The 22,345-nt window shown below is 38.8% G+C and overlaps 1 long non-coding RNA gene across 1 annotated transcript; it reads left to right on the forward strand.

The window, feature by feature from the left end:
* Positions 1 to 1,933: 1,933 nt before the first annotated feature.
* On the forward strand, positions 1,934 to 19,844 carry LOC118556913. Its single transcript, XR_004927485.1, has 3 exons — positions 1,934 to 1,956; positions 6,543 to 6,631; positions 19,717 to 19,844. It is a non-coding gene; the product is annotated as an uncharacterized LOC118556913 (long non-coding RNA).
* Positions 19,845 to 22,345: the final 2,501 nt, after the last annotated feature.

Consider the following 22,345-nt stretch of genomic DNA (forward strand, 5'->3'; position numbering starts at 1 on the left):
TGCAGTAGAAAAAGGCGATTTCTCTCCTGTTATCGCTAAACTGAGAGCTAAGTCGTGGACGTCAAGTTTTGCATTGTAAGTGTGTGGCTGAAGGAGGAAAATAGAGCAGAAATGGGTGTCAGGGGTCTCAGGAATGGCTCTGCATCATTTATCAGCTGGCGACAAGTGTGTCGGTTCTGAAATTAGGGATATACTCTGAGATCCGAAAGTTTCTGACACAACTTCACCAACTTAAACTGCAAACTGCAAAGAGAGGGGGTCAAAAGATGTTATTTGGTGACTAACGTAACGAGGAGCGTTCTCTACCAGAACCAAACAAGTGGTTCCTTTAGGTGGCAAGAAGGTTGTTGATTCTGGGCCGGACGTTTCATACTCCACGGGATACTCAAGCGCAGAACTGCTGGGACGGAGTGAGAGAAGAAATACTGATTAAAATCACTGCATTTCCACTTCTCTGCACTAACCACACCCACTTTCAATCACTGACCAATCAAACGGGCTATCAGGAGACCACATGCTTCAGCTCAGAACCAGGACTGGATGAGCAGAAGTTTATCACTTCCTGGAACAAAGGCATAAAATCTCCTGGTGGCCTGTTAGATGCTCTACACTCAGTGACCTTCTCAGAAACATGACAGGGTTCTTCGCTTCACAAGATAATTAGTTAAACAGAAGATAAAGACGTGATTCTGTTCAGCCTAATGAGAACATGCTGTACGTCTATCTACAGGCCGTCCATCTTCGGTTTACCTCTAAATATTTCACATTTACATGAGCGGTTAATAAGAAACTTAGATCAGGTTCTTCCTGATTTAGATTAACAATTCAGCACCCCTCTTAAATGTATATAGCCACATTATATGCCTATAGAAAAAGACCAAAAGCTCTTTGATCATGATAAAATGAGGTTATATACACCAAGCATCCATCCTGATGACGTCTTCAAGGTCCTTTTTGTGAATAAATATAGCTGGCAGTACTGCAGAACTATCAGAAAGCTTAGTAATAAATAAAAGTATAAATGAATATTAATTAAATAAACCGATCTAACAGCAACTCTAAGAGCCTCATATCAGAACATCACAGAGGAACTCATTTCTGTTCTGAAACCTAAGCAGGGACACAGCACCAAGGTAAGAACCAATCAGTCGATCTATTTATTTATTTATAATGTTGTTTTATTTCAGACTGTATGGGCTAAGAAGAGCGTTGCTGTCACTGTTATCGCAGAATAAATCCGAACTTTTACTAACGTTAAACAATGTCAACCAGCTTAGCTTTAGCTTCAGTGAACACCAGAGTTCTTACTGTAACCCCAGCGCTATTCCAGTCTTTTCTTTGTTGGAATCATATATTCTTTTGCATTTTTTTCACTGTACCTTGGACCTTTGTTTCCATTAGTTCAATGGCAGACGCTAATAGCTTGTGAGGGAGCGAGGTAAGATGCATGAGGAGTCACAGGGATTAATTCAACAATTTTTTAATTTATTTTTTTTAACCCAAAAAGCCAAACTTACAAAAACTGTGGGGTCCGGAGTCATAAAAGAGATTAAAAAAAAGACAAAAAGTGTAACTCAGGCAAAACTGTGCCCAAACTAACTGACTGCACAACTAATCATAACTGACCTTTCAAAGAAATGACACACAAAGGTATTTATACACTGGCTGATCAGACCAATAACACAATAGGGGAAATTAAAACCAATAAAACAATCACAAATTACAAAACAAAGCAGTACAGCTAAGTTTACTAATAAACTAATCTAAGAACAATGAAAACACACCAAGCTCTAAATACAAATCCTAAGTGAAATGCAAAAAAAATAAAAATAAAAATACAACTTCCCCCTTCCAGCAACAGCAGGTGGAACAGTCCAGTTTCCCCTCCCTGTATTTAGCAGATCTCAGCCCTGGCTGCCATCTTTTGAGTGGCCAAGCTTCCAGGCACCATGGAAGGTAAGAAACAAAGATTATTAACAAAACACAAAGAAAATATGGATAAGTGGCTATAAGTACACAAGTGAACTAAATGTGCGCGCTTAAGTGTACGTATACTGATTGGTCGATAAAAAGGTGAAGGTGCATGTGTGGTAACGAGTTTTAAAGTGTGGCCATGGGTTTGGCCTTCACATAGCCGTTAGCTGCTTCCTGGTTTATCCCTGCTGCGCACACGTATTGTTGTACCTCAGTTTTCATTGTAAATAAACACAAACGGCTTTATTTGCTAACAAACTGAGCAAAAACAAAGCTTAAAATGGCAAAAATAGTAACTAATACACCAGCAGGAGGTGATAATCTTTCATAAAAACTTTGTATGCAACCAGAGAGAGCTACTGACATAAAAAGTCAAATAACGTGGCTATGCACCTTTAAACAATTTATCTAGTGAGTTTCTGATATGTAGCAGAAATAGGATGTTTTTTTTTTCATTTTTAAATCAAATGTTAATAATTTAAGCCAAATTTTTAGAAAGTAAAAAAAAAAAAGAATAAGAGTTGACAGAAGATAGCTGAGCCTAGATCCACTGGAGTGCCCAGGCTGGGGCTTTAGAACCTGAAGGCTTAGCTTTACGCCTGATTTAAAGCAGAAAAATGTGGTTTCTGTCTTTTTTTTAATACCTAATTTAAAGTCAAGAACTATGAGCCAAATTATGCATCGTCAGTGAGCCTCAAAGGGGAACAAAGAGGAGAGAAATTCACAACACAGCTGAACTCCCACTCACCTGGGTCTCTGGGCTGAGGCTTGATAACCTAGAGGATCTATTTTGTTTGACTTGAAACTTTTATTTCTTTGCTTTAAATGGTGAAGCTGAGAAACACTAGACATAAATATATAACAGTTTAGCCCAGGAATGTTCACTGGATGCAGATTTCTACAACCACATGTTTCTCTAAATGCCAAGATACTGAGGTAGACTTTTTTTTTTCTAACTTTAATTCAATTCAGTATTTTTCATACGTGTGTTTAGTATTTTTGAAGAATTGCCTTTGAACTGTATGACTTGGACCAAACATTTTGGGCATCCTTAAAATTTTTGGCTCATTCCTCCTGACAGATGTGGTGTAACTGATGTCCGGCACATTTTCTCACACAGGAACTTTGCATTCATTCGGTGACTGCGTTGTTATTTTATACTGACGTCTGCTCGATCGTTCATGTCTGCAGTATTTGTTGTTATTGATCAAAAACCATGAGAAACTCGACCTGTGATGCATCTTTAAACACAACCGTTAATTTAAATTTCCCCTGTCAGAAACAGGAAATGTCCAGATTTCTGTAACCCTGTAGGCAGGTAGGTGTAAAAATGATATACTCCGATAACATCTCGTAGAGATTTAATAACAGACCAAACGGCTGCTGAGCTTTGGTGGAGATTTGAGCCTCAAAGCCGCAGCTTTTACCAGCCTAACAATAACATCTGTCGGTTTGGCCACTCACTGCTCAACTCAACATTTAGGGTGAAGTTCAGACCCACGAGGATTTCTCCAGAGGATTAGAGATTCTCAGATCTAGAGCCAAGTGGTTCAACCTGGTCAAAGCCAGCAGAGTCTGCGTTCTCTAAAGAGCTGAACATCTAAACCACAACGCCAAGAATCTCTCTCATGCTTTTTTTTATCGACCACTTTGCAAAGTTTTAAACGTTTAGCGGTGAAAGCTATGGCCATTTGCACTGTAGACCACCGTCTTTGACTCCAACGTCTTCAAGTTCAGGTGCAAAAAAGTCTAATAATTTAAATAAATGTGGAAAATCTTCAAGCCTTGTGGCAAAAAGCAGTGAGATGTTTTATTTTCACATCTACTCTCTGGAAGTAAAGTGTGTTCAGGGGTGTCTAGAGAGTGTTAAACCGCCCGGTTGAAAGGCTGCAGTAGAAACTTGGGATAATACGGGGGGGGGGGGGACAGTTGCACACTTCAACACGCAGACTTTCATTCTCTTCATCTCCACTCGAGGAGATCTGGGCCTTTCTGGGATGTGAGATGAAGACAAGGGGTAATTAGCAAAGATTGTGGGGTGCCCCCCAGGGACAAACATTTCTTGCCGAGCCAATGAAGATCAAACATAACATCTTAGGTGAGCTGGGTGGGATTCTCAGCGAGAGGCTTGATGTCTAATTGGAGCTGAGAGGGTCACACAGCTCCACTGCTGCAGTGGAAAGTACTTATCAAGATCTGGATGGTTTTACTCTTTATATCCCTTCTGTGGGAGGAACAGCTCTCAGGCATAACAATGCCTTCTTATTTGCTCCAGTGCTCTGTACTTTATGGATTTCAGTAGACACACGTCTCCTACATGTTGTCACACAGACGGGTGTCTGTTTAGTGTTTTAAATCTACAGTCAGATTTAAAAACAAACATATTTTCATCTGGAGCATGAATCTTCATTGATTTCAATTATTTATTTAAGAGTTTCTTTCTTTGTCCAGGGTGGAATGATCATACAATATAAGCTTAATATTTTATATGCTCTTCTATACCCTCAACTAACTGTGTGATGGGACATTGGTTAGAAATGTTGCCTTGCAGCAGGAAGGTCTGGGGTTAGAATCTCATTCTGGACCTTTCTGCATAGTTTGCTTCTCCCCATGCACATCTGGTTCTCTCTAGGTACTCCAGTTTTCTCTAAAAACACGACTGCACTGCAAAAAGGGAACTAAAAGTAAGTAACCTTTTCTTGAAATTAGTATATTTTTCCTTGATTTGAGCAACTAAATAAGATAATTTGCCAATGGAATTAGTGTTTCCACCCCTAAAATAAGATAATTAGATATCCTGCATTTGAAATAAGATGATGGAGATGATTTGTTCTTATTTTAAGAGCAAAAATCTTATTTAATTGGCAAATAGTCTTATTTAGCCGCTCAAATCAAGGGAAAAAAACACTAATTACAAGAAAATTAGAGTTAGTTTTAGTGCCCTTTTTGCAGTGCTACGTAGTTTTTATATCCTGTGTGTCTCTGTGTTGCCCTGTGGTAGATTGGCGACCTCTCCAGGGTCGACCCAGTCTCTCACCCAATGACTGCTGGAGCTAGGCACCAGCCACTCCCTGCGATCCTGCAAGCATAAACGATTAGAGACGTTAGGCCCGTTCACACTACACTTTTTTTAACCGAGCCAAGACTCGTTTACACACAAGAGATAACTCTTGTGTGTAAATGGTCAGCAGACTGAATCGGACCGCGCTAACTGCAGACCAGTTCCTGAGCAGGTCTCGGCCTGTTTTTTTTTTTCTGTCCCGGTTATCTGATAAAGAGCGAATGAGCAGACCGCGTCATCCCCTTACAGTCAGCTGACTGTCCGCGGGTTTTCCGGCGTGTCTGGCTGCACGTCCCGATTCACACTCCATTCAGACAAATTTCAGACATTCATAATAATACTAGCTTCCTTACCGTGCCACACGATTTCCAGAGATGATTCTGCTTAGCAGCGTGATGAACCTCAGCGTCTGTTGTTGTTTCTGGCATCTGTAAATCCTAATTGGACGTTCGTTTGTCTCATCCACCTCCCAAAAGCCGACTCTCTCAAATAAATTCACCAATGGTTGCCTTCTTCCCCTGACTCTCCGCAAACACCGAAATATCACAATATCAAGCATAACTTCGTGAATGTTACGGGCGCCGCCGTTTTGTTTTGCTGCTTCCGCCTTCAATCTCAGAGTGGTAGTACCGCAGATCGCCACTAGGAGGTGAGGAGATACCAAGGAACCGAGATAAGCTTGGTGTGTAAACGGGTAGCCTTGTCTTGGGTAACTGATCCAAGCTCGGACTGGTCTCGGCATGGCTCGGTTTTTAGGTGTTGTGTAAACGGGCCTGTTGAGTGAATGTCAAGTCTTGGCAGAATTGGTTAAATTTATCACATTTGGTCTTTTTGAGGAGAAATTGAATAAGGCAGCTCTGCTCAATGAAACACATATCGATGATACGTGAAACACATGACAGTTGTTGTGCAGTGGTGTCCTCAGGTTGTGGTCAGAACTATGAGGAGACAAAGCCTTTAAGCATAATTGTAATTGGATTGGATTGACGTCTAGGATTGGGTAGAAGCTTAATGTGTTACTGTCCTTTTTTGGCTAACTTTGTTCACTACAAGCAGTTTGGAGGTGTTGGTTCTCCCCATGCACATCAGGATAAATATATAATAATGTGTTGGTTTGACGGTTGTGCTGCATGAAAACCTTGAGGGTGATTGGGTTCGAGGTGGTCCTCCTCGTTCATTGATCTGCATACTCAGATTAAAGAAGTGCTCATGTGTGGGCGGTTGTGGCTTAGTGGGAAGAGTAGCTGAAAGTTCTGGGTTTGATTCCAGATTTCTACAGTTACACTCCAATGCACTGAACCCAAAGTTGCCCACCGCTCATTGTATCGGTGCATGAATGTGTGCTCGTTAGTGTGATTGGGTGACCGTGGCTCCAGCTTAAACGACGTTGAGTGGTCTGTATGGCTAGAAAAAGTACTTATTATTCCTTTTACCATTTACCACGTATTAGTGGCAGCTAAACACCCCACAGCATGACTTGACCACCTCCATGTTTGTGTGTTTTCAGGTTTGAAAGCCCTGATTCGACTCCACCTAACATTCTTGTTAGCATCTGAACATAAAACTGTTCTCAAAGAGGAAGGAGCAGCAGCTAATGTAAGTTGAACTTTAAACCCCCAGTGTGTTAGATTTACTCCCATCCAGTGGTGCGCTAAATTAATCATAAACAACCTCACTGTTAAGCGTGTAATAACTACTAAGGAAGCTGCAGAGTATCATAAATGTTACAACGTCAACATGTACTCCATGTATTTGGTACCAGGCCACTGCTAATAGCTAACAGCTACGGTCATCGTGTGAAATGGTTTTTGGTGACCGGAAGACTCAGAAATCGTCTGATGAAGTGAAAATTAGATAAAAATGAACAAACTAGCCGTCTCTGCCTGGAAGACAGAGTAGCTGCTGCTTTACACTGCCCTGTTTCTAACATTACGACACAATAAACTTCTCTGTTATATTGAATTAACTAAGCTGACCGGCACAAAGCTGCAACTTCTGCGTCCGTTCTGAATCCCCGCTCCCTCATGAATTATCTTCGTCTGGTAATAATAACTGTACTACGCTAACATGCGGCGACAGTAAAAGATTCTTAATTCTTGATTTAGACTCTTGTTTTCTTCTGGTTATTACTCCTTTTTCCTTTCTTGGTTACTTTCTCTTCTCTCTCGCTGGGGAAAAAGTATAGATGGTTTTTCAGCAGAAAACGGCAAATATAATGATCTACGGTCGTCTTTGCTTGTTTCTACTGCTCATCCACAGACGTCTCCACAGTCCGTCTTCATCCACACTGCAAAAAGGGAACTAAAAGTAGGTAAAATCCTCTTGAAATTAGTGTATTTTTCATTGATTTGAGCTGGTAAATCAGACTATTTGCCCATGGAATAAGATTTTTACACTTAAAATGAGAACAATTCATCTCCATCATCTCATTTCAGGTGCAGGATGTCTAATAATCTTATTTTAGAGGTAGGAATTCTTATTCCATTGGCAAATAGTCTTATTTAGCTGCTCAAATCAAAGAAAAATATACATATTTTAAGAAAATACTTATTTACTTATTTTTAGTTCCCTTTTTGCAGTGCAAACAAGGAGAACGCGCAAGGCTGACAAGTTAGTCTCCTTTTGGCTGCATAAATGTGATCGTTGTTATTAGGCTTTGGCAGAATATGTATTTATGAAAACAACACTTGATTTTTGCGAATAAGAAGGTTAGTTACATTCCAAAAACAGTAAAAAGCAAAACAACTGGACTGTTTTCCGTAGTTTGAAGACGTTTCGCTTCCTATCCAAGAAGCTTTCTCAATTCAAAATTTCAATAATTAGTGCTCATGTACAGTTGTTTGGACCGCTGGTGTAGGAACCTGTTTTTGTTTAGAAATGTCTCCAAAGACTTCCCTAACTGTTGTAAGTCTTGTCTCCAGTGCATTAGTCGGTGCAATCAGAGACAAATCCTTATTAATGCTGCCAAACAGAAACTACCAGCATGACCACTAACCATAAGTCAACGGTCTTGTAAAGTGAAGACGTTCACGGAGCTTTTATCTGAGGATGTGTTTCTGATTTTGACTCTGTGAGAAACTGAAAATGAAATCATAATTAATTTTTCCCCTCTAATTCTTGTTTTTTTTTTTTTTTTTTTTTTTTTTTTGTAAATCATTTCCAATGTATTTAGTATAATCCTTTCACCCAGGAAAAATAACTGTTCAAATAAACCTTTCAAAGGACAATATTAATGTTGCATTTATGAGCGTGATGAGTGGGCGTAAGCCTCTTTCCAGCTCGGTGTGCCAGCAGGTGATTGATGTATCAGTAGTTTCATTATACTAACAAGGTGATTTAAAAACAGCTCTTTTTAATGAAAAGAGGAATTACTAACTGGTTTACGTTGTTCAAGCTGCGGAGGCTCGTTTCCCTGAGCTCCAGCCCTTTAGAGTCTGACTCTACAGCTACAAATTCACTATCTGCAAGGTGCCTGACGAGCTAAAGCTGCCCCCAAGATACTTTTCTTTTTTTTTTTTCCTGCAGTATAAAAGCAAACTTGTCAGGGTAAGCATCCAAAGTGATGTTTTCTCCTGCAGCTACCCCAACACGAGAGCGAGACTTTGAGAGAAACTGGGCTCCTTCTCAGAAACTCTGTCATTTTTTTTGTCCTTTCAGTGCAATTTCATAGAAAACGGAGCATATTTTCTTACATGATAACTTTGCTACTTGAATGTATTTATGGTGAACGTGCTCCAAGGTGTTCATTTGCGTTCCTGTTCAGATTTGCAGCAATAAAGCGCCCCGCCTCATCTTGAAAAACGTATTCACTGTGACATTTGACAGCGTTTAAAAGGCGGCTGTCATGCTTTAATTTGTTTTTCATCCGCTAACTCTTCGCCGACTTTCTGTTGATTTGCAGTTCTGCACATAAAGTGTGGCTGGAGTGTTTTTTTTTTTTTGCTAAAAGAGGGTAAATCCAGACGACTTCCCTCTGCTCGCCGTCTTGTTTTCATCAAAAGACAGAACAGCTAATTATTATCTATTCCCTCTATGAACAAATGGAGAACAAAAAGGGAGCAAAGTTTGAAGGATTAAGTTGCTGTTGAAGTTTGGTCATCTTTTCAATCCGTTGGTGATATAGAACACAAAGAATATGAGCAACTCTCCTAATAGTTGTGCAGAAACCATTCAGGAGGAGGCAAAGAAGTAGATGCCCTTGGCGCTGAAGACTATGGCTATGGAGAAAATGTTTACACAGCTCTCGAAAGTCCAATTATGCAGGAAATAAAAGCAGTCTGAAATGCTTTTCCTCACAATGTTCTTAATATACCATAGAAAGAATATAATATTTATACGCCATTGGAAGGTTTTGTCCCTGATTGAAATAAACTGAAATCACACAGACTGTATTCAGCAAAGACTGCCTTGACCCTGTAATAAAACTACAGCCTGATGGTTTAAAGGATGGTTTCATCCCCTGTGGTCCTGATGGGGGTCAGGTATCGTCCTGGCAGCGTCTCGGCGTGCAGGAGGCTGGAAACGGCAGCGTTGTTTCATCCAGGAGGTTTGGCCTGCGAGCATCAACATGTACAGGTCATGGCAGGATTTGTTTTTGTGCAATAAATATAAAATAATTCATAGCAAATCCAGGAGGGAAGAGATAAAATGTTCTGGTGAGGTAAGAAAACGCAGAGAGGCTATTTATGAGTCTCATCACTGTCAAGTTATACATTTAAATTGATTGTTTCAAGTTACCACTTGAGGAGGGAAATAGAAGAAATGAACCATGCAATGATCGAAACATAAAACAAAAAAGTAAGAACTATTAGAAATGCCTAAAACTAGTTGCAAATTTACAAGGTAAAAAAACAAAACAAAAAAGACCATTCTATTAGGGATGTTTCATCCAAAATATGTTTTTAAGTCTTTAAAAATGTTTAAAAGATGGACTGATCTGCAATTTGAATAAAAGTTTTCCTTTAATTAGGTTCTTCTATAGCCAGTACAAAAGTAACTATAGTTTGTATTCCAATAAAGTATCAGAGTTTTACCTTTTTTAAAAACTAATAAAATATTTTCTTGAATCAGTCCTTCTGCTTGAATTGTACCTCAAAGTAAATATTACCCATGTTATTCAATAAGTTATAATATTCTACTTATCTCAGTCACTAAGGAGAACACAGATTAATTCCCCGCAGACTGATGCTTTCAAGCTTTTATTTTTTTAGCTACAGATTTATGCTTACATGTAATTTATAATATAATTAAATAGAAATACAGTTATTGTCCCACAATGGGAACATTTGGGCATGACGGTGGGAAAGACACATAGACTTACACCCAAGACTGAGTAATACGAATAATAAAGTTAATTTAAAGTCAGATTGTAAATCTAATTCACAATTTAAATTATCCCTATTAGTATTATTTCCTCTTCTGAAGGTTAATGATGCTCTCTAGTCATTAACCCTTTAAAGCTTGATACAGGTAATTTTGAGGAAACATCACATTTAAAAAAAAAAAAGAATCTTTTTTGTTCCTTTAAAAAAAAAAAAGTACTCTTTCAAATTTAGTTTATATCGTAATTCATATTTTCCTCATGTTTTTTGCAATTTTATATAGGGTGTGTAAAATATATCACTTTGTATGTTGTAAATTGTATGTTCTTTGTTGGAGAGGAAGAGGTCTCAGAAATATTTGTGTCTAAAATTATACATTTGGAGTTGTTAGGCTACTAAATAGAAAATTATTGTGCAAAATGAATGTGCTGGAGCTGAATAACAAGCTGCTAAAACACTGACTGGTTTCTTCTGCACAGTAGGGCTGAAACTGACTGTAGAGTTGCAGAAACCACCTTTATGGGGAAGTTGGCCATAAGTGTGGATTCCTCGTTTAATCCTGAATATCATGGAGACTCTAAGGTCTTACTCTGGTGTGCAAGGAGTCTAAAACACTGCCTGCCCAAAAATAGGCCTATAACCCCTATAAACAATAATGGTTGCTGATTCCTTGTTTTTATCTTAAATGAGCTGCAAGATAAAATGTTCATTCCTGCTTTGTTATAATTAACACCGTGAGTACAATGCAGCATGAAATGACTGTTTTAAAATATGTTTATGATTTATTGATTTAATATACAGACGGTGATAATGTCACGGAGCACATTCTCAGTCCATAATTTAATTCCCAGCAGCCCTCATTATAAAACGGTTAGATTCATTTGTGTAACAGTCTCATCTGGCTACGAATAAATGTAATGTGACTTAATGCTTGAGGCTTTCCTATAAAGAAATTAAAATAATGAAACTTCAGTCCTGCCGTGCCCACTTTTCTATCATCAATTGATCAGACCGTCAGAGGAGCCTCGTTTCACTATTGTGGGTTTCTCTCTGCATGAAGCGGGAAAATGTTAGCATTTAATCTAGGTAGATACTAGGATTTGCAAATATTTGTTTCCTAGAAGTAACTGTTGCCTGTTTTTGTAATCTTTTTGCTCAAACTTCCCCGAGTTAAACTTTTACCTGCGCTAAACGCTCGTTTTAATTCTTGAATTTTCCCCCGCGGTGGTCTGACCTGAAGATGTCTCACTCATCAGGGAGTCTCCGGCTTTTGCAGGAACTTAATTGGCACTAATTCATCTTCTGAATTTAGTCACAGCTACTTTTTGCTCTCATTACTGTTTTCACTGTGGGCAAATAAACATTTTATTATTCAAATGATGCACATTTCAGCGATAATGCTACTTATTTCACCGTGCACACAGACAAAAGTGACAGGCGTTCATGCTTTTCAAAACATGTTTATATCGCATGTTTATACGGCTCAAAAAGTCAGCATAACCGCATGATTAGATTCACGATTTGGAACGGCAAGTTCAAACATGTGAAACAAGGCAATACTGATATCAACATTAATTTATGATAGAGTCACAGCTGCAACTCAGTTTTACAGCATAAGAAGCCAGATCTCAGATGTTGTCATTTTTTTAAGCTTTACCGTCTTGCTTAAAATTTATTATCAATAAAAATGGCCTAAGTTTGCAGAATAGAACACAGGGAACAGAAGATGTATTATAAGGTTATAAAGGTTAATGCATTTGCATATATCGCACTAGCTGACCCAAAACAAAATAGTTAAACTTCATTGAATACATGTTCTTAGTTTTTATACGTTTGGCACTGATGCAGTCTTGTTAACTCCAAGTTACAAGTGCAGCCTTGACCATAGCAGAGATTCATGCGATCGTTATGAAGCTGCAGCGACTGAACATTGTTATGAGCCATTAGCATCCCATAATAATCCACCAACACCTCTAGCTAATAAGCAGCTCATCCTTTCACAATTAAACAGGCTTAGCAGCTGGACTCTGTAGCTCATATATCTGCTTCCTGTCACTCTTCAATACATGAGATAAAAAACGTTACTAAGACTTGCGTCCCAGATCTGGAGTCCAAGTCAAACCTTAGGGCACAAGTCTCAGTCGTGTCTAAAGATTTTATATTTATTTTTAATGCTTAAGTGCTTTCCTAATCTGAGTCTCAAAGTCAAATCGTCATAGCTGCCTCATGCATTTGACTTCATTAAAAAAAAATATTTTTAAAGGTGACCTGTTATGAAAAATTCCCTTTTTGCACCTTTTTGAACTTCCATCTGGGTTTCCACTGCTTCTATAAACAGTCCAAGTGCTAAAAAGTTAAAAATCTGTTTGTTTTTTTAACGTTAAGTAAATGTTTTGTTGGTGTCTAGAAAACGAGCCATTTAAAAACCCTCCCAGTTATTACGTCAAAATCAGCTCGCACCAGCCCTCACCTAGCAACCCAAGCAAAAATAAAACTGTAGCGTAAAAGAGTGTAACACATGATTTTTATATCACATCTTTTAATGAAGACATAATTATTATTGGAGTATGCACAACTTAAAGTTTATAGCTACAGCTTTTTCATCAAAACAATGCATTTTAAAAAAAATAATACATCTGCAAACGGATCTGGCAGCCAGCTGGCAAGCAGAACATTTAAAGGTTAGAACAAGAAACGTGCAAGGTCGCCACCTACTGGCTGGGAGGAGTTAAACGTGTAGCTTTCTTCTTTAACATTAGCATTAATACATGCCAATGTTAAAGGAAATGTGCATATAATTCCCTTAAGGTGTATTCACACCAAACACGTACAAGACAAATAGATCAAGCGATTAACGTGTTTATGCAATGTAAAGGCGCAATCAGGGGCAAATTTGCAGTCACCGACGACGACGCGTTTCGAGTGATACGAATGTTGTGAATCTGGCAACAATCAGAACATTTAGTCAATTCGTGTCATGTTAAGAATCCTTCTCATCCATTTATTTATGCCCAAATATGTTTTTTATACGTTACATATTTAGACAAGTGCAGTTAGACCATATTTCTATTGAGGACTGACTGACTTACTGACCGACGACAGATGGACAGGCACTCTGCAGCAGGGACAGAGCGCCGGTAGTTTGTGTCCCTGGACAGATGGAAAGTACCGCTGGAAGGGACTGTCTCTAGACGATCTGGTGGACCCAGTGACGGCAACACTGCCTAATGGCTTTCGGCATCCCAGACAGCATTGTTATTGTCTTATTTGATTACGCGGCGAAGCGAGCTGGGTGAAAGTTCGCCACGCTGACCGCAAGAATTGTTTGCAAGAGATGCGAAATTTCAAGTGATCAAAGAGAAAAATCTGGTTTGTTCACATTTGGTATGAATGCACCTTCACACTCAACTATTGTTGAAAAGACACGGACAACTAACAGTTAGCATGACGCTAATTTGCATTGGAGTTCAGATATGGACGCTAGAGCTCCTAACATCTTATTTTTCTTAGACTCTTCTGACGTAAAACAACTAAAATGCAAGAAATGTATTACCCAAGCCAACACATTCTAAAAAAACATAAGATAAATGTTTCTAGGCAGTTGATAAGATATACGAGGGTAGTTTAACGCTGCAGAAACGTGGCTTTGACTGAGGCAGTGTCGTAGGAATAGGCTACTTACCAGCGTTCAGAAACTGTTACTGCTTCTTTGCTGGTTGTGCAGGAGGTTCCTCTTCTCCAACTTCTGGGTCTGACCCAGTGTCAACTTTTGTGCCATTGTGCATTGCAGCCATTTTCACATGTGTAAAGTCTGTGTGTAAATGTGGAGTTGGGTGCATGGCCAGCTACAAAACCATCTCATTCTGAAAGGAGCTCAAAACAGGTGAAACTGGAGAGGTGAAATATCACTATCTGAGAATAATTTAGTGCAAAATAATGTAATGAACATGTTTCTTAAAGCCCATAAACCTATCCTAAATAAATATTAAAATGAAGTATAATAGGTCATTCCTAAGCAGAACAATGAGAGGGAGAAATCTAATATTCCAGGTTATTGCTTGCAAAGGACCTGAAAATATAGGAGCTTAAAAAGCTCCTAAGAGCTTAATTTACCATGCATAGCCTTTACCGTTCTCCTGAAACCTTTGATTCAGTTCTTTTGAGCTTAGTGTAGCAGCAGAAATTAGCATTATTTCATGAATGCAACACAGTAAAAGTATTATTGTTTATTATTTCTGTGGAGTCTCTTTCATGAACTCACATCAGTTGTCAGCAACAATCTGGAGTCCGTATTTGTCACCCTGCTGCCATCGTCGGCCCCCTGCCCACCGCTTACCCACTGCTACTTGTCATGGCCACGCTTCGCTGCTCTGCCTGTTTCATTACATCCTGTCAGACGTGTTGAGAACACTTTCGTAGCTCATTTTTTCCCAGATTATATACTTTTATCAGGGGTTGGTGGTGTATTCACACAATGAGGCAGAGTTTCATAAATTACAATCCTTATGTTGGGTTTAATTCTTATAATTGTCCAAACATAATAATGCACCTTGACAGACACTGGCTCACAATAGCCGATAACAAGGCCTTAATGCCACCTTATGACATTACAGATGATTTATGCTTTCAGCGCTGCTTTTTGTACATGTTGATTACGCTGCAGCTGAATAAAAGATAATAACAAGTAATGTATAAAATGAGGTTTCTGATGCGACTCGTTAATGGACATCATTTTTGTAATGGATGAGCTTTAAAGTAGGTGGTGCTTGTTGCTGTGGAGAACTGGTCCCATGGCAAATTATCTTCCCCTTCACAGATTTCTTCTGTTTTTACTTTTTTTATTATTATTTTAATCACTCCTAAATATTTCAGATCATCCAACTAATTTTAATATCTGACAAAGATAAGCTGAGCAGGTACAAAATTCTTTCAGATGTTGACTCTATTTATAAAATGTAAAGTTTTTTTACACCGATAACTAGCAATGAGTCTTTTAGGAACTGTGGCGCAGTCTTCTCTGCAGAGATTTAAGGTCAGTAGCATGAAACAGTAGCTCTCAATAGTTAAACACCTTCTTAACAATGACCAGCAGCTTTAAAGTTTTGCAGTCAGGTTTCTATTCTCACCACAGTACAGAGCCCTTATCAAGAAGTTTAACAACATCCATATAAATACAGACTGTGGAAGAACCACCGTGCTGGTTCTATTGGACGGTTTAAATCCTACTTAAAGGACAGGAACTTTTTTGGAGAAATGCCTCTTTACACAGATATGTTCCTGCTCTGCCCTTCATGGCTGGTATCATTGGAAACTAGAGAGTCACGCCTTTCCAACAAACTATTTCATATCTATTTGCCACGTTGTCAGGTGACCTACCGCACATAACAGAGGTGATAAAAGTTTTAGTCAAACTACTCTGGACACAGTTGACGGTATACAGCGTAAATATTGTGACCTCTTTATCGTATGCAGGAAGAGTCCTGCAATGGAAATCAGCACTTTTATTTGACCAGATTCCCTTTTATGAGGTAAAAAACACATTTGGCTGAACTGTGCCAAAATGACAATGCTGCCTGGCACAACAGCCACAAAGATCATTCTAGATCAAAAATGCTGAAGCTGATTCAGTCCAAATTTGGTGCACCTATAGTAGGGAACTTGATAAATACAATCTGAAGTGTTTCGTATGTTTTGAAAACGTCTTTCATAGTTTATTTGATTGTTTATTTAGAAAAAAAAACTTTAGTTGAGGCTCAAAAATTTAGATTTTTTTTCTTTGTTTAATCACAAATAAATCTGACATGGTAACAGTTGTGACTGTGGTTGCACTGGAGAAATATAAATGTATGTCTTACTTTCACACTAATACCAAACGGTTGCTAATTCTGCAGCTATACTTGATTTAAACAGGAAGCAAACTGTTGGCTGCACATTTCGCCTTTGGGATCTTGTGTTGGAGAGCAGAGATCCTGTTTTTTTTTTTATCAATTACAAGTTCTACTGGAGCAGCAAACAAGCCACAGACAATCCCTCTACTGTGTTCTTCTAGATTTAATGTCATTTATAACGATGTGATCTGCTACCAACAGGTTTTGCTTTTGTCTCGTCTGTCCCCACCATGTTTTCTCAAAGGTCACCAGGATCATTAAGATGTTTTGGGGATTATAAACTAGACCGTTATGTTCTCATTGGATGTCTTTGGTTTTGATCTTGCTTGCCATATTTGCCATCAGAGATTTTGAGATTAATCTATAATCTTATGTTAACCCTCTGGTTGATGTAAATTTGGGAGGGCATCCACTCTTGGGAAGGTTTAGAAATAACTTTATAATCCTGATAGATGCCAGAGACTTTGTTTCTCATGAGTTCTTAGATTTGTTTACATGAAGGCATGATGTGTTGTTTTTTGACACTTTTTGGCCTACTTCATGCTGTCAGACAGGTTCTATTTAAGTAATGCACAGATTCTGTAGGTCGGGTGGTAATAAGGCTTCTTTATTTAAGAATTAAAGGCGAGTAATTAGTATTTCACACAGGACCACGTTTGGATAGATTTATTCCCTGTAGAAATGTAAATTATTTGAAAACAGCTTTTTTTTCCCGGTTATCTTTCTCTGACATTAAAATTAGTTTGATAGGAGACGTTCTACACAAACAAAGACATAAGCAAAAACAGAAAAAGAAACTGTATTCTTTTTCATGTCATTGTAAACAGAGCAGGCAACGCTCACTGCAAAAACCCAACATTTCTTCTTTTTTTTTTTTGTCAGGAGTAAATCTTTTTACCATATCCGTCAGGCGCTCGGAGGAATGTGGCATTGCAGAAATGTAAAAAGCTGAAGTGCTGATTGACAGTATAACAATTTACAGAACGCTGAAAGGACTTTAGAAGCTATAATAAACAGGAGTCTGATTTGTCCGCAGGTACCGGCTGAAACTCAGGCCGTAATAACCGCTTAGACGAGACCGCTGGAGCTGGGTAGCGTGTCAGCTGGAGGTGCATGCTTTATTTCAAACAACACGCTGTACTACATGTGGACCCGGCGCTGTCGTGGGCGGTTGATGCTGTTTCTTTGTCTGGGAGCAAAAGAAAATCCTTTTTTATCACTATTACACTCAGAGTGGCAAAAGAACTACATTTTAAACCCATATTGTTATTGTGAGGGGTATTTTTTGAGGTTTTACAGCCACATTTCTCTGAATTTATTCCTGCATCCGTATCTGGATGGAAGCGTTCATGTTCTGGATAAAAAAAAAAAGAAAACAAACCCAATTTCAGTATTTGCAATAAGCTGGGAAAAACATAAAGCAGCAACACCAACATTTATGCATAAATATATTTATGCAACAATGGCAAATCACCCTTAAGCACAGAACTTCCTGGTTCTGTCAACTTTGCAGAGAATAATAGTTGTAATAAAAATACATTGTCCTTCTGCATATAGTTTCACAACCTCTGTCATAGGTTGATATTTGGCTACTTTTGATATTCCTGGCAATTATTTAGTTTTATGACATATTTCTGTGCACAAAACCTGAGTTGGTTGTCCAGCTGTTCTCCTCAGAGAAGCTTTAAATATAAATACTGTTTAGAGTTGGAGTAGCTGATGGTCACATGAGTAAACGATCTCACCACATCAGATTATACCCATATGTAGCTCTTTATTTTTTAGGATTTGTCACATAACATCCACAAACGTTTATTTTATTGGGATTTTTCTCACACATAGACAGCAGAGACTGGACTTCCTGCTGCACCTCCAGAAGCACAACTGGGGACCATCAAACATAGACATCATATACGTAGACGCGTCGTTGGGCGGGTTCTGCCTATGCTGCGATGCGTCAGAGCGTCCGCCATCTTAAATGTGGCAAATCTGCTGTTACTCAGTCACTTAAACAGTATCAGAGGGACTTTAATCTCTGAATATACTTTGTATTCGTAATATTTTTATTTTTGTAATTTAACAAGTTTATTTTCGTATCCCTTTAGCTTCATACTCCTGAATTTATTCCCGTAAAGAAAAAAAAAATTTAAATAATCTAACCTGGCCCTATTACTCCAGAAGTGAAATAATTCTGCAAAGGGTTAGGGTTATTACTAATTCTGGAAATGTTCCCTCTTAATTCTCATAATATGACGTTTTTCTCATAACTTTACCACTTTTTTTTTTTTTACTTTACTGTCCTAGGTCTTTTTTCTCCTATTATTAATCTTAGATGTGCATATATAGATTTTCAAGTATTCTAAATAAGCCAAATAAATAGCTGTGTGATTTTATATATATATATATATATATATATATATATATATATATATATATATATATATATATATATATATATATATATATATATATATATATATATATATATATATATATATATATATATATATATATGCATTATGCAAGCTAAAAATCTTGAAAAAGAATGGTCTTGCACAGCTTTTTTCTAGTGTTGCCACTCTGCAGCTTTAGTGTGTCCAGTTTTGTAACATGGTGCAGCCTTAATTTATAGAAGGCAGATACAAGTAGTGAAATCAGCCAGAATTCATTTCCATGCAGCACAGGAATGAGGCATCTTCTCTGATCCACGTTCACAATAACAGAACTCAACTTTTTTCTGCCACATACAATATGGCGGTGACGTTGACGTGCGAACCTGCGCCCTATGACGCGTCTACGTATATATGTCTATGCCATCAATGCATCCACTATGCAGTCCGTCCTGTGTTCCTCCATCACTGTGTGGTTCGGCTCATCCACAGAACAGAACTGGTCCAGATTAGGTCTGCTGCAGAGAGGATCATCAGGGTTGATCTTCCCTCCATCCAGGACCTGCACAGGTCAGGAAAGGTCCAGCTAACATGTCTGCAGACCTCATCGCTTTACTGTTTCTTGATCGTGCACACAATTATGACAGAGTGAAGATAATTCTGAATTCATGTCACAGATTAACACAAAGTAGTTTATAATCATGAGGTGGATGGAAAATTCTACATGGTTTGCAAAGTCAACAACAATGAAAGATCTGAAAAGTGTGGCATGCATTTGTTTCCAGCCCTCCCTTTCACTGCAGTTAGAGCTGCAGTTCTTTACGGTGCAGCTCTGCTAGCTTTGCATGAATACAGCATGAATTTGATGTTTTTTCTTCTTTCCAACTATGGACCTCAGTATCAATCATTGAATGGAAAACATCTGTGTCCAAAATGTCTTTATTGAACATCTGGGCCATTCTAACACATGAATGCTGTATACCGGCTGTATGTTTAGGGTCATTATTTTCCTCGGAGGTGAATTCTTCCCCAGTCTTTAATAGGTTTTCTTCCAGGGTTTTTTTTTTTTTTTTTGCTTTTAGCTCCAGCTTCTTGTCAACTCTGCCACCTTCCCTCCCTGCTGAACAAAAGCATCTCCACAGCATGATGCTCTCACCACAAACTACCTCTGGGGAGCTGAAAAGTGTTGGTCTTCTTCCACACGTGGCCTGTTGCATATAAAGTTTGGGCTCATCTGACCTGAGCAGCAGTCTCCAATAAATTACTTGTGTTAAACTGCAAACAAGGATTTATTTCTCGCCGGTTTCCCGAACATAGAGGCCAGCTTTGTGGAGTTCAGCACAAACTGCTGTCCTGTCAGCTTCTCCCACCTGAGCTGTGGATCTCTACAGCTCCTCCAAAGTCACCATCAACCTGTGGACTGCTTCTCAGATCATTACTATCCTCTCTCCTCCTCTCAAAGCCTTGTTTTTTTCCATGCCACAAATCTGCCCTGCCCTGTGTTGGTCCATTAAATAACAGGACAATAAAATACATTGGGGTTTGTAATTGTGAAGAGTATAACGTTAGTAACACAGTGACTGTAGATGCAGAACGCTGCTGTCAGAAAGTCAGAAAGGTGTTATTCAGTGAAAAAAAAAAGCATAATTACCCGTTTGCTCTGAGAAATGGATTCAGACACTGAGAAGTTTCATCACTTTTTTCACTTTTTCCAGAGGAGCTCCAGCACTTCAAAGGCCGCATTGATCGTTCGGCGCAACCGGACCCGGTTTTCTAACCTCCTGCATGTCCATTTTGTCAAGTTAGCACAAATACACTGTAAAAAAAGAACTAAAAATGAGTAAAATTTGTGTATTTTTCCTTGACTATTTGTCAATGGAATAAGATTTTTGCCCTTAAGATACGAACAGTTCATCTTCATCTTATTTCAGGTGTAGGATATCTAATTATCTTATTTTAAGGGTAAGAATATACATTCCATTGGCAAATTGTCTTATTTAGCTGCTCAAATCAAGGAAAAATATACTAAATTTCCAGATTTTACTTACTTTTAGTTCCCTTATTGCAGTGTAATGACTGATACTAAATAACAGGAAGTGAATTAGTCACCATTGATGTGCTGGAGCCGCTGATGTGAGCAAAGCTGTCGCTGGTTTTTTTTTCTCCGGCACAGCAGGAGGACGTTTTAGCAATAGAAGTTTTTGTGCCAAACATATTCCAGATAATCCTCCCCTGAGTGCATAGAGCAAAGTCTGCCATGAAGTCCGTGTCTGCCTGTTTCCATCTGAGCAATAACTGAAGCGTAGCTGAAGGTAGTCGGCCTTATCGATGGAGGAGACCCCTCTTTAGAACGCCGTTCCCCAGGTACTCGCTCTTCATGTTTTAGATGTTTTCCTCCTGATTCAAGGGCCTGAACCCCCTCCTCAGCAGGTGCCTAAGGGTCATGCTCAGGGACCCAGAGTGGTAGCCTGCAGGATTCAAACCCAGAACCTCCCAGATAAGCAATCAGAATAAGAACCAACCGTCTTAGACAGTTTTTACCCGACAGCAATAACAATACTAAATCCAAGCAAAAATAACCATTAATCATCATGGATGATGTATGTGAGAATGTGCTATTCTTATTTATTAGTTGTTTGTTTTTGTTTTTTTGTTGTTTTTATCAGTTATTTGTTTTTTATTTCTTATATTGTGTGTAAATTGTCAGTGTTTTTAAAAAAAAAAAAACATATGCATTGATTGATGGCACTTTGTTTATAAAATGTCATTGTTCTTGTGACAATGACAATAAAGATTCATTCATTCATTCATAAACTAGAAATCCTGCATTATTACGAACTCTGATCAACTTAAAACAACGTAAAAGAGCAATAAAATGTTTCAGGAACTGATAGGAAGACTAATAAAGCACCGTGGAGTATGTTTGAGCAGTTCTTTATGGACATGGGATTTTATTCCCCACTAAATAAATGAAATCAAATTAAATGTTGGATTTTTCTACAATGTTTCATGTAAAATTCTGCTTCTGCAACAATGAATAAACTGGTTTTAGGGCTTAGTTCTCATCCTCCTCAGGTTTAGATGGCGCCATAAGCTAAAAACACGATTCAGCGCTCCCAGACTTTTTGTCCCTGCGTCCTGCGCCTTTCAGGTGTTCTTTCTCCTCCAGCACACCTGAGTCAGATAAATGGCTCATTACCGGCTCCCCGTAGAACCCGCTGACACGCTGAGGAGGTAATTAAGGCATTTGCTTCAGGTGTGTGGGAGCAGGGATCAGAGTGGGGAACCCTCGGTCTCCACCGTGGCTGGTGCCGAAGATTAGTTTCACCCAGGCGGCGTTGGGCAAACAAGCTCTGATGGAGAGAAAACCCAAAGAAATGGAGCCACTCCCGGGGGGGGGGGGGGGGAACTTCTCAGCTCATGATTTTACCCCACCAACAGCGCCGCCCCTGTCAATAAGGGGGTAATAGGTTGTGTCCTTAGTTACAAACAAATGACGCCTCAGTGGGACGCGTTGGATTAAAACGAGGTTTGGTGCGGAAGCTGCAGGATGAAGAACTTTGAGTTTAATGTTACATAATCCTGAGCTTTGTTTGCGTTTCCATAGTTTGATCTCTGCAGCGTTTAGTCCAAAAAGGTCCAATGAGGACTTCCATGTCATAAACAGGAAAGGCGGAACATTGTTTAGTTGTTTATATTTGTTATAATAAC

This window comes from Fundulus heteroclitus, chromosome 21, assembly GCF_011125445.2.
Source record: "Fundulus heteroclitus isolate FHET01 chromosome 21, MU-UCD_Fhet_4.1, whole genome shotgun sequence".
Taxonomy (NCBI): domain Eukaryota; kingdom Metazoa; phylum Chordata; class Actinopteri; order Cyprinodontiformes; family Fundulidae; genus Fundulus; species Fundulus heteroclitus.